Raw genomic sequence first — 16823 nt, 5'->3', positions numbered from 1 at the left:
AACTGTATCAGTGTGAGTGTTCCAGTGAGCACTACACCTGCTCTCTCAAGGAGCATGATAAAATGCCTTCCTCTGCCCACTCTGGTCTTGAGTTCTTTGGGTGAGAATGGGCAAATCACATGGATCTTCCTAATGTCAAGGGAAGGGAAACAACAGGCAGGGGAAGATCGCCCAGCTTACTCCCGGATTTTGTCTTGGGGTGTCCTGTGATCCCCACTGCAGTGTTAAAAGGGCTACCACTCCGGATTGCCCTGGGGAACCCTGTGGTCTACACAGCCTTCTTAAGGGGGCATCACTTGGGACTTCCGGCCCTGTCTCAGGAGCCTTGTGATCTTACTGCCGTCCTAAGGGGCCATCACTTGGGTCCTCCTTGGGATCTGAACCCTAGGAGGCCCTGTGATCCCCACAGATTAAGAGGGGGGGGGGGCTACCACTTGGTCTTCCTCTGGGAGTTCTGTGGTCTGTACAGCCTTCCCTAGGGATTATCACAGGGTTCTTCCTCAGGACTTTGGCCCTGCCTAGGAAGTCCAGTGATCGCCAAAACCATGTTTCTCACAAGTCCATTTCATGAGATTTTAACCTTACTTTTGCCAATTTAGTCCATTTCAAAACAACTTCAACGAAGCAGAGTTATAAAACTTAAAAAGTCTAATTTAAACGAACAGATTCCCCATTACACTCACTGAATTGTGAATTCACCAAATTAAATATACATGTTTAGTTACTAATGGCAATGACTTAAAAATCTCAACTTGCACGAGGGCTGTTAGGCGCTAATATTTCAAATTTCAGGATCCAATATTAGCAATGTACTCGTGCTTTGTGCTTGAAGGAGGCAGGAAAGATCCTGAAACAATCTGCAGATTCTCTTTTGTTCTCTCAAAATACCAGGTTTTCATGCCCATATGTACACGCCACATACTCCTTCTCATTTGGCCGTTTGTAGTCTGAGCGCCCTCTACAACACGTGCACGGACTTGGCTCACCTTTACACCTTCCTATAATGCCATGTCCTCTGGAGGGCCCGGACATTTAAGAGGCCTGCGCGGAGCTGTGCACTGCACCACCATCCTACAGCCGGATCTCTTCTGCCGCTGGGAAGGGAAGTTTACACAAGTTCCCTACGTCCAGGCTTTCAGGTGCCTTTCCCAGGAGCCAGAACTGCGGGAGCAGTGTAGGGAGCCCCTACTTAAACTGACTCCAGCAAAGGGGAAACAGAACGAACCTGACCTACCTGATGACCCCCTTCTTTCAGACCCACGACCTTCGGCTCCGGGAGCCCCTACACAGCCTCGCGTCTCTACCGCTCCTCTATCAGTCCCTTCGGCAACACGTGGACCTTACCAGGAAGCTAGGGGGCCTCTACAGGATGTCCTGCCCCCCTTATCCGCCGGCACCTCCCGCCCATTGGTCCCCTAAACCAACATTTCCAGGGCGTTTACCGCCAGGGGCGCTTCCGGACTCCATTTCCCAGCAGGCCTTGAACCTACCTGCCCCGCCTGCTCCTTGGTCTCCTCGGCCTCCGCAGCCGGACTCGGTTTCCCAGAATCCCCTGCTCCCTAGTCCTCCCCTTGCAAGAGGTGGAACTCCCTATCTCCCTCCACCCCAAGCTCCTGATTCGTGGGCTCCCTCCCATCGCTTTTGCCGGAAGTAGCAGATTCCAATCTCTGATCCTGGTCAGGTTAAGAAAAAACTTGGCCTCTTTATTCAGAAAATCCCACCCAGTTTGTAGAAGGTTTTAAAGTGATCGCCCTCCAGTTTGAACTATCCTGGGGAGACGTTAATATCATCCTGTCCTCCTGCTGCACCATTGAGGAAAAGAAGAGGATCTGGGATTTAGCCCAAAAGTTTGGGGATGATCTGGCTGTGTCCTCTCCCACCAGGCACCCCTAGGGAGCTGTGGCTGTACTGAGTGCTGATGCTGTGTGGAATTATGGAATAAATCAGGAAAAGTCTAATAAATTCTTTATGTGCTCAGAGGTTTGATAATAGAAATAAAGGAAACTAAAAGTAAAATCGAGATTATATGGGCAGCTAGGTGGCGCAGTAAGTAGAGCACTAGCCCTGAAGTCCGGAGGACCTGACTTCAAAGCCGGCTCAGACACTTGACACACTTACTAGCTGTGTGACCTTGGGCAAGTCACTTAACCCCAATTGCCCTGCCTTTCCCCCTGCAAAAAATAAAATGAAATCGAGATTATAAATATGAGATAAATGAGATGTTTTAAATAGAATCAAAATGACAAAAAGTGAGAAGAGATTTTTACCTCCATGAAAGAGAATTGCTCTGAAATAAGAGAAAAACTGAAAAAGTGACTCATCTTTCTGCTAGAAATGGAAGAGAATGAAACAGAAGAGCGTCGAATGCCAAGTGCATTGGCTGAACATGTGTTCTACATGTAGTAGGTTGGATAAATAGATGAGCCCCTCACCCATGTGTCAAAGGATTGCAGATGTTCCCAATGTCTTGTATGATATTCATCAGTCTTCCTCTTCGTTCCTGATCACCAATGTTCTTTAGTTCTAGCTGCGTATTGAAATAATTTATTTTTCATAGTGTCAGTGTCTCTCTTATGCATTAGCTCAATCTCCAATCCCAGCTCATAAAATATTCCTACTGAATCAAGGAACCCTCCATTCCTCACAGAGTTACTTACTTTCTCTATGATTAAATAATACAATGAATGAATATATTCCTTGAACAACTGCAAGCAATCATATAGCAAGGGCCGCAGATCCTTTTGACCATGACACATCATAGCCAGTGTCATCTGAACCCCTCGGTATAAGAACAGAGAACTCTTCACTTGGCTGCAAAGAGACTCATTCCCCTCAGTTAAGGCCAGCTTCCGGGTAGTCTCTCTTTAGAGTTCTTTTCATACTTTCATCTAATTAAGACTTTATTTCCAACTCTAAGGAAATTTACAAGATCATTCCTTTTTCTTTGTTCTTTCCTCATGATCACTGTTAAATTCTCCCCTCCCCCTGCCCAAGAATACACAGTACTTATGAGCTTTTCACAATGTTTTCTTTGAATTTTGCTTTTATAATTAAGATTTTTTTTTTTTTGCAGAGGGGAAGGCAGGGAAATTGGGGTTAAGTGACTTGCCCAAGGTCACACAGCTAGTAAATATGTCAAGTGTCTGAGGCCGGATTTGAACTCAGGTACTCCTGACTCATGGGCCGGTGCTCTGCTCATTGCGCCACCTAGCTGCCCCTAAGATTTTTTTTAATTTTAATTTTACCACCCTCAGTTCCTGAGTTCCAAATTTTCTTCCCCTCACTTCCCTTTCCCTCCCCAACAAGATGGCAAGGAGTCCTATATATGTTCTACATATACCTGCACATTAAACTTATTTACACAATAGTCAAGTTGTAAAGAAGAATTATGACCAATGGAATGAATCATGGGAAAGAAGAAAGAAAACCAAAAAAAGGAGGGAACAAAAACGAGGGAGTAAATAGTTTGCCTCAATCTGCATTCAGACTCCATAGTTCTTTCTCTGGACTTAGATAGCTCTTTCCATCATGAGTCATTTGGAGTTGTCTTTGAACCTTGTTTTGCTGGGAAGAGCCAAGTCTGTCAAAGTTAGTCATAACCGAAGCAATACATCTGTGGTTGTGTACAATGCTCCCCTGGTTCTGCTTCACTCACTCAGCATCATATCACGTAGGTCTTTCCAGGTTATTACGAAGTCTCTGTCTTCCCTATTTCTTATCGCAAATTAGAATTCCATTACATTCATATACCATAACTTGTTTAGCCATTCCCCAATTGATGGGCATCCCCTTGATTTCCAATTCTTTGCTACCACAAAAAGAACAGCTATATTTTTGTATATACAGGTCCCTTTCCCACTTGTGTGATCTCTTTGGGATACTCCCCTAGAAGTGGTATTGTTGCGTCAAAGGGTATGAACATTTTTGTAGCCCTTTGGGCATAGTTCCAAATTGCTCTCCAGAATGGCGGGATCAATTGACAACTCCACAAATAATGTAGCAGTGTTCCAATTTTCCCACATCCTCTCTAGCATTTATCGTTTTCCTGTTTTGTCATGTTAGGCAATCTGACAGGAGAGATGTGGTACCTAAGAGTTGTTTTGATTTGAATTTCTCTAATCAATAGTGATTTAGAGCATTTTTTCATATGCCTATAGATATGTTTCATTTCTTCCTCTGCAAACTGCCTGTTCATATCCTTGGACCATTTCTCCATTAGGCAATGACTTGTACTCCTATACATTTGGTTCAGTTCCCTGTATATTTTAGATAGGAGGCCTTTATCAGAGATACTAGTAGTAAATAGCTTCTCCCAATTTTCTGTTTCCCTCCTATTCTTTGTTGCATTGACTTGGTTTATACAAAAACTTTCCAATGTAACATAATCAAAATGATTCATTTTGCATTTTGTAATGCTCTCTATGTCTAGTTGGGTCATGGATTCTTTCCTTGACCATAAATCTGACAGGTAAACTATTCCTTGCTTTCACAAAAAGCTTATAGTATCAGCCTTTATTTCTAAATTATGAACCAATTTTTACTTATCTTGGTATATGGTGTAACATTATTAATCTACACCCAGTTTCTGCCATACCATTTTCCGATTTTCCCAGCGGCATTTGTGAAATAGTGCATTCTTAGCACAGAAGGTGGATTCTTTGGGTTTATTAAAGTGGAGATTGCTATAGTTATTGACTACTGAGTCTTGTGTACCTGACCTATTCCACTGATCCACCACTCTGTTTCTTAGCCAACAATTACCATTGTCACCAATATTATTCAATGTTTTACTGGAAAACCTAGAATAGCAATAAGCGAAGAAAGAGGAATAGAATCAATCAGACAAGGAAAATGCAGATAAAATGTTGATATCCATGGAAAATCCCAAGACTCAACTAAAAAGTTTGTTGAAACAATTTTTTTAAGCAAAGTAGCAGGATATAATGTAAACTCACATAAATCATCAGTATTCCTATATATCAGGGCTGTCCAAAAAGTGGCCCACAGGCCACATGTGGCCCACAGTGTGATTTATGCGGCCCCATACCAGCAGAGAAATTTACATAAATGCTTTAGTAAAGGAAGCCAAGCCACAACAGAGTTCTCACTAAAATGGCAAATCAAAACATATTGTCTGTTGTTTCAATAAAAACCTAAGGTTGGACAGCCCTGCCATATATCACCAAGAAAACCCTGCAAGAAGAGATACTAAGAGGTACTGTATTTGAGACAAGGTATGGGGAACACATGGCCTTGAGACCACATGTGACCCTAGAGCTGGGTCCTCAAGTGTAACCCTTTCACTGAATCCAAACATCACATAACAAATCCCTTTTATAAAAAGATTTGTAATGTAAAACTTGGACTCAATCAAAAGCAGTACCCAAAGTCTTAGAAGGCCAAATGTGGCCTGGATGCCACAGGTTCCCCACCCATGCTCTAGACAGAATACATTCCTCAGCGTACACCTGCCAGAAGAAACCCAGTAACTTCATGAATGGAAATTAAAAACATATATATTCTATACAAATCAGAGCAGATTTAAATAATTGGAGAGATATGATTTGTTCATGGGTAGGCAGGGTCAATACAACAAGAATGACAATATTATCTAAACTTATTTCCACCTTGAATGCTATCCCAACGAACTTACCAAATCGTATTTTCTTGAATTAGAACAAAAATGATAAGATTTATTTGGAAGAACAAAATGTCAAGAATATGAAAGGAACTAATGAAACATAAGGAAAGAGGTCTTGTGGAATCTCGTCTTAAACTGTATTATAATGTAGTAATTATCCAACCTGTTTGGTGTTGTCTAAGAAATAGAAAAGGAGATCAGTGGAACAGAGTAGACGTACAATTTACAGCAGCAAATAAATAGTGACCATCTATTTAAGAAGTGTAAAGACTTAAGATCTTGGGATAAGAATTCATTATTTGGGAAAATTGTTGGGACACCTGGAAAGAAATGTGGCAGAAATTGAGCATAGAACAGCACTTTACAGTTTATAAAGATAAGGTCAAAAAGAAGTTATATCTAAGGAGAGATACTAGAAGAAAATATGAATATCATAGAACATGGTACTTATTAGACTTTTGGACAGGTGAGCAATTTATGAATAAACAAGAGACATGGAAGAGAATGTGGTGTGATGTGGATAATTTTGATTACATTAAATGAAAAAATTTTTTTACAAATAAAAGCAATGTTCCCAAGATCAGAAGGAAAGTACAAAATCGAGGCGGGTGGTGCTGATTTTCTTTCCAATTTCTCAGATAAAGTTCTCATGTCTGAAATATACAAAATATGCAAAGATCTTTGTAAAATGTATAAGAATATGGATTCATTCTCCAATTGAGAAATGGTCAAAGGGTATGGACAGGCAGTTTTCCAAAGGCGAAATCCAAACAATTTATTGTCATATGACAAAATACTCTAAAGCATTATTGAGTAGAGAAATGCTAATTAAAACAGTTTTGATATCATTTTATAACTATCTGGTTAAAATTATTGAAAGGGAATAAGACAAATGTTGTAAAGGATGTGGAAAAATTGAGATACCAATTCATTGTTGGTGGAATTGTGAACTGATCCACCCATTTTGGAGAGCAATCTGGAGTTATGCCCAAAGAGTTATTAACCTGCCAATACCCTTTGACTAAGCAATGCCACCAGTCATTGTATATCCAAAGATGATTAGGGAAAAAGGAAAAGAAGCTATATATCCTAAAATATTTATAGCAGCTCTTTTTATGGTGGCAAAGAACTGGATCTCCTTCAATTAAGAAATGACTGAACAAGTTGGGATCCATGATTATGATGAAGTACTGCAGTGCTATAAGCAATGATGACCTTGATGATTTTAGAAAATCAAAAAACATGTATAGATATGCAGAAAATAATGAAGAGGGAAAGGAGCAGTACAAAGAAAATGTGATATACAGTATCAGAAAAATATTTTTAACAACAACTTTGAGTTGAATAACCCATTTTGACTATTAGAAAGACCCAAAAATAGAAAGGACATATGAGGGAAGATGCTTTCAGGCTCTAGAGAAAGAATGGAAAAATAGAAGTATGTTTGGAATGATTCCACACACACACACACACACACACACACACACACACACAGACCTTTGTATCTGACGGTAGCCATCTCTAGGGGAAGGGAAAAAAAAGAAATTTACATGATAACCTTTCCTTGTTTAAAATGAATGGGAAATTGTTGAGTCCTGATTGATTTGCCATTCCATGTGTAATTTTTGTTATTATAGCACGTTATGGCAATGCTTATTTTATTCCATGAATTAAAAGTAAAATACAGAAATAAAAAAACCCTAATGATAGTAATAAAAAAAGCTATCTGGTGCTGAGTAATAGATAGAAAGGTAGATGAGTAGAACAGAGTAACTTTGTGTTTGAAAAATGTTGATGAGTTTTTGTGATAAGAATTTCTGATTTGGTGAAAATTGTGGGGAAAGCTGGAAAGCAGTATATCAGAAATTGGACAGAGACTAATATACTCCATTCACCAAAATAAGGTCCAAATGAACACATGACCTAGATATAAAGGAGACATCATAGGAAATTCAAAGAACTTGATGGAACATATTACCAGTCAGACTTATGGAGAGGTGAACAGTTTATACATAAGCAAAAGATGGCATGGTGAGGTGCAAAAGGAATGATTTTTCAATTACATTAAGTTACAAAACTTTTGTACAAATAAAAGTAATGCAAACAAGATCAGAAGGAAAGCAGAAAATTGGAGAGAAAATTCTCGACAGTTTCTCACGTTAAGGTCTCACATCTCAAATACATAAAGAACTTGGTCAAATCTAAAAGAATATGTGTCATTCTCCAACCCTAAATGGTCAAAAGCTAGGAACAGGCAGTTTCTGATGAATAAATTAAAATCATACAAGAAAATTGTTAAAATCATTATTTATTATAGGAATGCTGATTAAAACTACTTTGAATATGTAACTGTGATTTAAAGTTACTTCGTATACAAATTGTGCAATTAATTGCTGGAATTAAATTAGAAACATTTTAAGCTTTGTTAAGAATGGCTTGTGGTTTATTTTGTAAGTGCCATCAAAGAGACATGACATGACTAACGTTTATGATGTTCAACATTGTTAATAATGATTACATTACTTTGTATGGTTCATGTTTAAGTTTTCTTGGTTATCTAATATGTAAATGTAAAACATGTGACATGCAAATTTCCCCCTCTCAATACCAGCCTATTGTGAGCCATCTAAGTGGTTTGGTCTGTACCTGACTCAATGTAATTGTGCAGTTTTGTGAATTATGAGAATAACTTTATTGTATTTGTTTAAACTCAACTCTGTGTGGCTGGGATACTGAACCATTTGTTGCACTGCTTGAACTTAGCCCTGTGTGGCTGGGACCTATGTTGTGCTGTTTTTCTCTCAATTATCAAATCATTTGTGTTCTGGGAGCTTCTGTCAGCTCTGACTACTTCTACAGCTGCCAACGTGTTGATGTGGACTCCTTGATCCTTCTGTCACATCTGAGGACTGCCCCTGCTCCCGAGTGGACATCTGAGCCCATAGAAGACCTTGCCCTCCAGTTTCAAAGAGCCTGAAGGGGACAGCATCAGACGCAGGCAGCCCCTCCCGAAACTCTGGACCAGAACCTGTACGAAGGACAGCTCCCTTTCTGAGTCCCTTGCATTCCCAAGACTGTTCACCTGTACTTTTGGTGTCTTTGCCTTATTGCCCCTTGCAACTTGCTCCCCCCTGCTTGTTTACAAGTAGTTTACAATTACTGCTCATCTCTGGGGATGTCTAACCACAGAAAGAGAAAAAAAAAACCTGAATCCACCTAGATAAGGATTCTTAGAACTTTACCCCTGAGGAAGATAGAGGTTTTTCCATGCCTTAATTGGTGTATAGGCGAAACTTCCAGTTTGCCTTTGACGAAAAGGAGGAAATGTGGAACATTTTATACCATTTATATCACTTTTGTAATCTCAATCAAGGGCCAGGGCTTGAATTAATGATCAGCTAGACCTGGGCATCTTTGTTCTATCAAGTTTGCTCAGAGAATATCTTTTTTCTGTCAACAACACCAGGTCTGGCTGACCTAAGAACATTCTTTCCTCTGTTAACCATTAAGCGATGAAACCCTAATACTGAGAGACTACCTCACTTAATATCCTACGGGTATATACTTCAACTGACTCTTGTCAACACTCTTATCTTATTGGATTTACAAATCTATTCCATTGAGGAAAATCCTCTTCTTGTATCATGGTTAAACGTACATGGGGATCATAAAAGTGAGGTAACGCAGGCTTGTTGAGTCTGCTAAAAATAACGTATATGTTTTCTCATTCCTTTGTTCAGCAGCCAGAGCCTGTGCTCTGACTCCTTGTATGTACAAGTAAGCTAGCTTAGCTATGCTTTAAGGGAAAATAATAAACGACATGGATTTTTCCATCACCTAGCTTGTTTGTCTCCTTCAACCAAACTTTCAGGTTTAACAAATTAAATCAGAAACATCTTCAGTTTGGTTTGGGGAAGAGAATTTCAGTGCAATCAATTTGGTTAGAGGGAGCTAACCTACAGAAAAATTGGTACTTGACCTAGCCATTACTTAGGTATCCTCCCAAGTCTTTTGTTAGAATTGGAGTCAGCCTCTGGCCAGGGGTGGAAAACCTCTACCTGCAAAATGGTTGTTACTTCCTAATAGCATTTGATCCTACTAATGGAACTGGAAGCAGAGTGGAAGTTTGGGGAAGCAACAAGATCAGATAATCCTGTCTGTCAAATGGGAATGATTCCTGTGGGCTCTTGCGTTGTTTTCCTTCATTCTGACATCACTTTTACTTCACCCTATATTTGAGCCCTATTATTGAACTAGCTTCTCAGAGGCCATTCACCTACAGTTGGTAGCAAACAGTGGGTACCTGCCCATGTGCCGCCCCCACCCCCATGCCCCACCTCTGCACATCTTCCCCTGGATGCAGCCTGTGTTTTGTCCCAGTGAACCTCCTCCCTGGGACCCCCTCAAAGTAGTGATAGCTCTATGGCTCTTGCCACTAGGAGGCAGTTTCAGAAGCCAAGACACTTAAGCCAAAAGGTTTTGGGTCCCATTTGATTGGGGGAAGAATGATCAGGTGATGGGATGGCACCCTGAATTTTCCCACTCACCCAAGTCCGTGATATCTTGCCCCAGGCATCTAGCCCAGTCCAGCCCACCTAGGTGCTCAGTAGGCCTTTCACTGTGGCTCTCTTACCCACCCCAAACCCCTGTTACACCTGGGCCACCCCAGGCTATTTACTACCCTTAATCCCATCCAAGTTTTTTCACTATTTCTTTTTTGTCTTAAATATCAATCTTCAATCTCCATTTAGGGGCAGATTCACTGGGAATCCAGCTCTCTTCTTTTGGCATTATGATAAACCTGCCACCTGGATTGAAAGAAGTGCTTGAATTCTTTCCAGGCAGACTCACCTTATACATTGACATTTCAGGGTTCCCACAAACCCCAAACTGTGTTGTTGGGCTTCCAAGCAACCCTAAACCACATCACATATATAATTGTGTGTGTATATATGTGTATGTATTGTAACACACGATGATGTACATACACATGTACACGTATGTAAATGAAGCCTTTTTTTGGTTTCATTTTCATCCCCAAACTTACTCTCCCTCCAAATCACCGAAGGAAGCAAGATCAAAACCTACCCTTACCTCAGTACCCCACACTCAAGATCAGTAACTGTTTCAACCATTGAGGCTCTCTTTGCCCACCACTCCCCATTGCAAGTTAAGGCCCAGGAGGGTGCCTGCAATTTTGAAGGAATGCTCATGGATTGAGGAATGGAGAAGTTGGGGTATATGAATGTAATGGAATACTACTGTTCCATAAAGAATGATGAGCAGGCAGATTTCAGAACAACCTGGAAGGACTTGCATGAACTGATGCTGAATGAAGTGAGCAGAACCAGGAGAACACTGTACACAGTAATGCAACATCACACAATAACCTGCTTTGTTAGACTTAGCTGTTCTCAGCAATGCAAAGATCCAAGACAATTCCAAAAGACTCCTGATGGAAAATGCTGTCCACATCCTGAGAAAGAAGTATGGATTAAAAATTCCATGTTTAATGGGGTACTTCAGGGTAAGAATATCACTCTTGCTCTATCTAGGCCTTATCCCTCATAGAGCTGTCTTTCTTGCCCATACCCACCATCATAACCTGATATCTGGGGAGCCCAATAATGGAAGGGAAGACAACCCAAAGGGCACCACCCCTTGGAAAGCCAGCTTTACACATTCTGGAGCATTTATCAACAATGAGGGAAGCAATATCATCCTCCAGGGTGACTAGATTTGCAACTAAAGCTAGTTGGAAGTATGGAGAACTATTTCCTCAGCTATAAAATTGAAATAGTAATAATCAGGAAAATAAATGTAGCAGTAGTTATAAAAGGCTAAAATATTATATGTAGGGTTTTCATTACGACACTGATAAAACTGATCTGAAGGTCCAAGTACAGTACAATCATTTATTGTTAAAAGCCAGGCCAACTTAAAAGGGTACTGGCATTTAAAGCATACTCAGGCATCTCCCATGTCTTCAATCCCCTTCTGGGCTCATGAAGTTTTCTTCTATGATATTAATACCCACTTAAAAAAATGTAAATAGCAACTGTATGTCTTGACCAGAAATCCTGAGGGTCTTCCCATCCAGAACACTGTTTTGTTTTGTTTCTATTTTTAATTTTTGCTAGGTAAAGAGGCCATTCTCTGCCTCAATTCTTATTAAGCTTTGAATCACTGAATGTGCCTTGCCTTAGTCAAACAAGAGACTTGCAAAAGGCCTTAGCTTGAAATGGCGAAAGTCCCCAATGCATCCTGGGCCATCTTCACTTCTCCTGATCTACATCTCACCACTGGACCCAGATGACTCAGGAGGAGAAAGGGAGGCTGGTGATTTGGCACAGCCCTGCCTCACTTAAATCTAATAGACTTGCATGTCATGGCATCACCTCCCTGATACCACAGTCCTCTTCTAGAACAAAGGACAAACCACAAGGGGCAAGTTTAAACCCTTGAGAGAGAGAGGGGAGGTGGCATGTCACCTAGAGGCAGGGGGAGGCAAATGCAAGCTGGGTGGAAGACCTCACAGCTCTCTGAAATGCTTTGGGAGAAAAGCCAGGCTTGTGTTAAATCCTGTAGAAATGAACTACTGCTATTTCTTTCACTGACTGGTTTTTTGGGTTTTTGATGCCATCATATATGATTACTAAAATGTCAAGGGAGATAGGATGGCTGATCTTCCCTGTAACAGCTTTTATTTTTATTTTTAGCTTTAGTTTACAACATTCACTTCCATAGGTTTTTGGGTTCTGCAATTTTTCTCCTTCCCTCTCCTACCTCCTCCCCCCAAGACGGCATGAAATCCAATGTACGCTCTATATTCACCTTCACATTGAACTTACTTACATAACAGTCCAGTTGTAAAGAATTATAACCAAAAATGCATTCTAGTGAACTGTTTTTCTCTTCTCTTGTAATTGAAAAAAAGCTGTTAAGGCAGGTTACCTTTGATCTGGAGGCTGTTAGACCTTAAATGTATCTATTATAGAATGAGACAAAATATTTGAAAAATAATGAAGGATATTTTATTTTAATGCAGAAACTAATGATAACAGCAAGTGACTAACTGTGGGGAGAAAAGCATAGCAAAATCCTCTGAAGAAATCTTTGTCTGTGAGGTTCCTTTGGACTGCTGACTTAACCTGTGAACAGATCTCCCCAGCCCTGCTGACAGTGTTCAGTGACTTTGTAAGGCTGCAATCAAAGGCACTAGGACCCTGCTAACCAAAGTAAGGAAACTTATGGGTTAAACTTTAAATAAGGAGTGATGATAATAACCTGCCATCATTTATAAAATGATTAAATTATATTATTTTAATAATTAGCACATAAGAAAGTTACATTTTTGAACCAGTTATTCACTGGGTGTAAACTAGTGCTCACTGTATTCATGTAAGACTCCAGAATGTACTGTTTGTGCTGATTGTCCTCCTTCTCCAACATTCCACCAGTTTTCCTCTCCATCATTTCCTGTGCCAGTTGTTCCCTTCTACTTATTCAATAAATGAAAGATTTTTAATTCCTATTGGCAAGCTGTCCTTTGAAGCCCACCAAATGTACTGCCCCTTCCTGTGGCCTACCTACAGACCAGACCAAGTCTGGAATTTTAAAACCTTTCAAAAACTTATTTGGATATAAGTGAGAACACATGTGCATGTGCTGAATTTTGTCAGCACAACCGAATGTAGGAAAAGTTTCTGAATACTGCATGAATTTGAACTAATACTGCAAAGGATTACTGACACATGAACACAGTAAATATGTCCTGCACTCACATATGAGGAATGAAGTTCCTAGGATTCTCCCCAGTGTGAATTATCTGATGTAAAGCAAGGATGAAGGACAGCCCTTTCCACATTGATTAAATCCGTAAGGCTTCTCTCAACCATGGAGTTTCTGATGTCTACCAAAATTGTAGCTGTTTTTGAAAGTCTTTCCACATTCATTGCATTCATAGGGTTTCTCTCCAGTGTGGATTCTCTGATGTCTAGCAAAACTGCCGCTGTGTGTGAAACTCTTTCCACACTGATTACATTTATAAGGTTTCTCTCTACGGTGGTCTCTCTGATGTGCAGTAAGACTGGCCCTCTCTGTGAAAGCTTTTCCACACTAATTACATTCATAAGGCTTCTCTCCAGTGTGGACCCTCTGATGCGTAGTGAGACTGGATTTCTGTGTGAAAGTTTTTCCACACTGATGACACTCAATAACTTTCTCTCCATTGTGGATTCTCTGAGCATCCCACTTGTTATATTCATCAGGCTCCTTTCTAATGGGAATTTGCAGATGAGTAATGTGCTCAGCATTCTGAATCAAGGCCTTCTCACGTTTCTTACTTACACAAAGCATTTCTCCAGTATCACTTTTCTGATGTTTCTTGATATCTGAACTGCAGCTCACAGCCATCTCCCACTGATTACCTGGACACATTTGCATTCCATGAGCCTTCTCCATGGACTGAAAAAATTTTACATGATCAGTAAAGCATTTCCTATATTCAATGTCTGGAGGATAGTCATTCTCTGAGGTCATTTTCTTATACTGATTTAGGATTAAGCCTGTCTGAATCTCTTTCCAATTTCATCCAAGTCACAGTCACTCTTTGGGTTTTTATTTATCTTCATAATGAAGTCGCAGATTTCTCTCACACTGAAGTCCCAGAGAGCATCACTCAAAAATCTTTTCAAGTCATGTTGTTCCACAAAAATTCCCAGCTTCCAAGTTATTTCATTAGCTTCACACTTGGTCCCTCCACCTGAAGAAAACAATCAAACATATAGACAGAAAATGATATACACACATCAAAATATGTAATAGCAATGGTACTGAAGATTTATGCAGCTCATGACCTTCTCATCACCATTCTAAAGGCAATAAAACTTCACGGATGTACTCTTGGAGCAAACACTGGCATTAAATAGACTGTACGGGGAAGAGACAGACTGGACGTGAGAGTGACAAAGGAGATGTGGGCCACAGTGCTGGACCCATCAGAGACTAAACATTCATATTTAAACGAAAGCAGCAGCCCAAAGTCAAGTGACCAGAAGAATTAATGTCAACAGCTAAGAGTGACTCCATGGGAGAGCAATTTGTTGCTAACATGGAGAGAATGCTGAGCCCAAACAGGGTTTTCAATATTCCAGCAGGAAAGGAGTGGCCACATTTTAAAGATTTCTTGTACAGTATCATATTAACTCATCTGGGGCAGAACACTCATACATATCTAAACTGGTTTCAACGAAAATCATGGGGAAATCCAGAAGGTACTAAATTAAAAATGAAAACTCAACAGGGGGACTAGTAGGTTACCTCATCTACCCTGAAGAAAACCATATTTAATTCCAACAAATCCAAAGCATTTTATGATGCCCTGGAGGCTGTGTGGTTTCTCCTTCATTCTCAAAGAGGAACAGGACTTCAGGAAGATGATGCCATGACTTACAACCGAACTGGATATAAGTGAGGGAAGGCTATGCCAAGTCAGCAGCACAATTTTCTCCTTCAAAGCCCTCTGGGTCCAGTGGCCAGATACAGATCTGAACAACTGGAGATGCCCCAGCCCCTGAAAGCTATTTATGAGACAAAGACCTATCCACCTAGGGGGCATCTCAGTGCTAATAGAACCACATTGATTACTGATAAGGACATGATCCTGGAGAGCTGGGCTGAACACTTCCACAGTATTCTCAGGAGACCATTCTCAACCCCTGCTGGAGCTACTGACCATTTACCTCAGGTTGCACTCAATCCCTCTCAAGCCATTCACCAATTCATGGGCATCCCCACAAGTTACAATCATTGCTACCAAAAAGACATCTACTATAAGTATTTTAAAATATTTTTTTTTCTGTTTTCCTTAATCATCTTGCAAAGCAGACCTAAGAATAGTACGACAGGATCAAGGGGTAGGCACAATTTAATTATTTGGGCATAATACAGGTTATTCTGCAAACCTGACGGATGAGGTCACAGCTCCACCAACAGTGAATTAGTGTTTCAGATTTTCCACATCTACTCCAACATTTGTCCCTTTCCCCTTCTATCATTGTAGCCTGACAGGTATAACATGATATCTCAAGGCAGTTTTAATTAGCACTTTTTTGTTTTTTTGGCAGGGCAATTGGGGTTAAGTGCTATCTTTTCTTCATGCATAAATTATTCACCTCTGCATAAGTCTGATTGGCAATATGTTCCATCATGCTCTTTTAATTTCCCATGATGTCTCCTTTTTATCTTGGTCACATATATATTTGGACCATATTTTGGTAAATGGAGGATATTAGTCTCTGTCCAATTTCTGATATACTACTTCCCAACTTTCCCCACAATTTCCACCAAATCAAGGATGCTTATCATAAAAACTTGTAAACATTTTCCAAACACAAAGTTATTCTGTTCTGCTCATCTATCTGTCTATCTCTGAGCTAGTTCCAGAGAGCTTTCTAATATTATCGGTAGTTTCCTTTATATTTTCTCTATTTTATTTTTATGTCATGGAATAAAATAAGCATTTCCGTAACACAGTATAATAAAAAAAATGATTCCACATGAAGTAGTAAATCAATAACGAATCAATAATTTCTCATTCATTTCAAGCAGGTAATACTTCTATTTATTGGCTGTTCCTCTAGAGCCTGAAAGCATCTTCCCTCATATATCCTTTCTATTTTAGGGTGTTTATAATAGTCAAAATGGCTTATTCAACTCAACTTTGTGGTTAAAAATATTCTGCTGGGGCAGCTAGGTGGAGGAGTGAGTAGAGCGTCAGCCCTGGAGTCAGGAGGACCTGAGTTCCAATTTGCCCTTACTCACTTGACACACTCACTAGCTGTGTGACCTTGCCCTGCCTTCACCCTTCCAAAAATAAAGAAATCCACAGAAATAAAAAAAAATTGCTGTTACTGAATACAACATTGTCTTGGTGCTGCTCCTTACCCTCCTCATTATTTTGTGCAAGCTTATCCATGTTTTTTTCTAATATCATCAATCCCATCATTCTCAGCAGCACTTCATCATAATCATGGATCCCAACTTGTTCAGTCATTTCTTAATTGAAGGGTATCCAGTTTTTTGCCACCATAAAAAGAGCTGCCATAAATACTTTAGAATACATAGGTTTTTTGCCTTTTCCCCTAATCATCCTTGGATATACACCTACTGCTGGTATAGC

Source organism: Trichosurus vulpecula, chromosome 2 (genome assembly GCF_011100635.1).
Source record: "Trichosurus vulpecula isolate mTriVul1 chromosome 2, mTriVul1.pri, whole genome shotgun sequence".
Classification (NCBI taxonomy): Eukaryota; Metazoa; Chordata; class Mammalia; order Diprotodontia; family Phalangeridae; genus Trichosurus; species Trichosurus vulpecula.
This window is presented reverse-complemented; position numbering follows the sequence as displayed.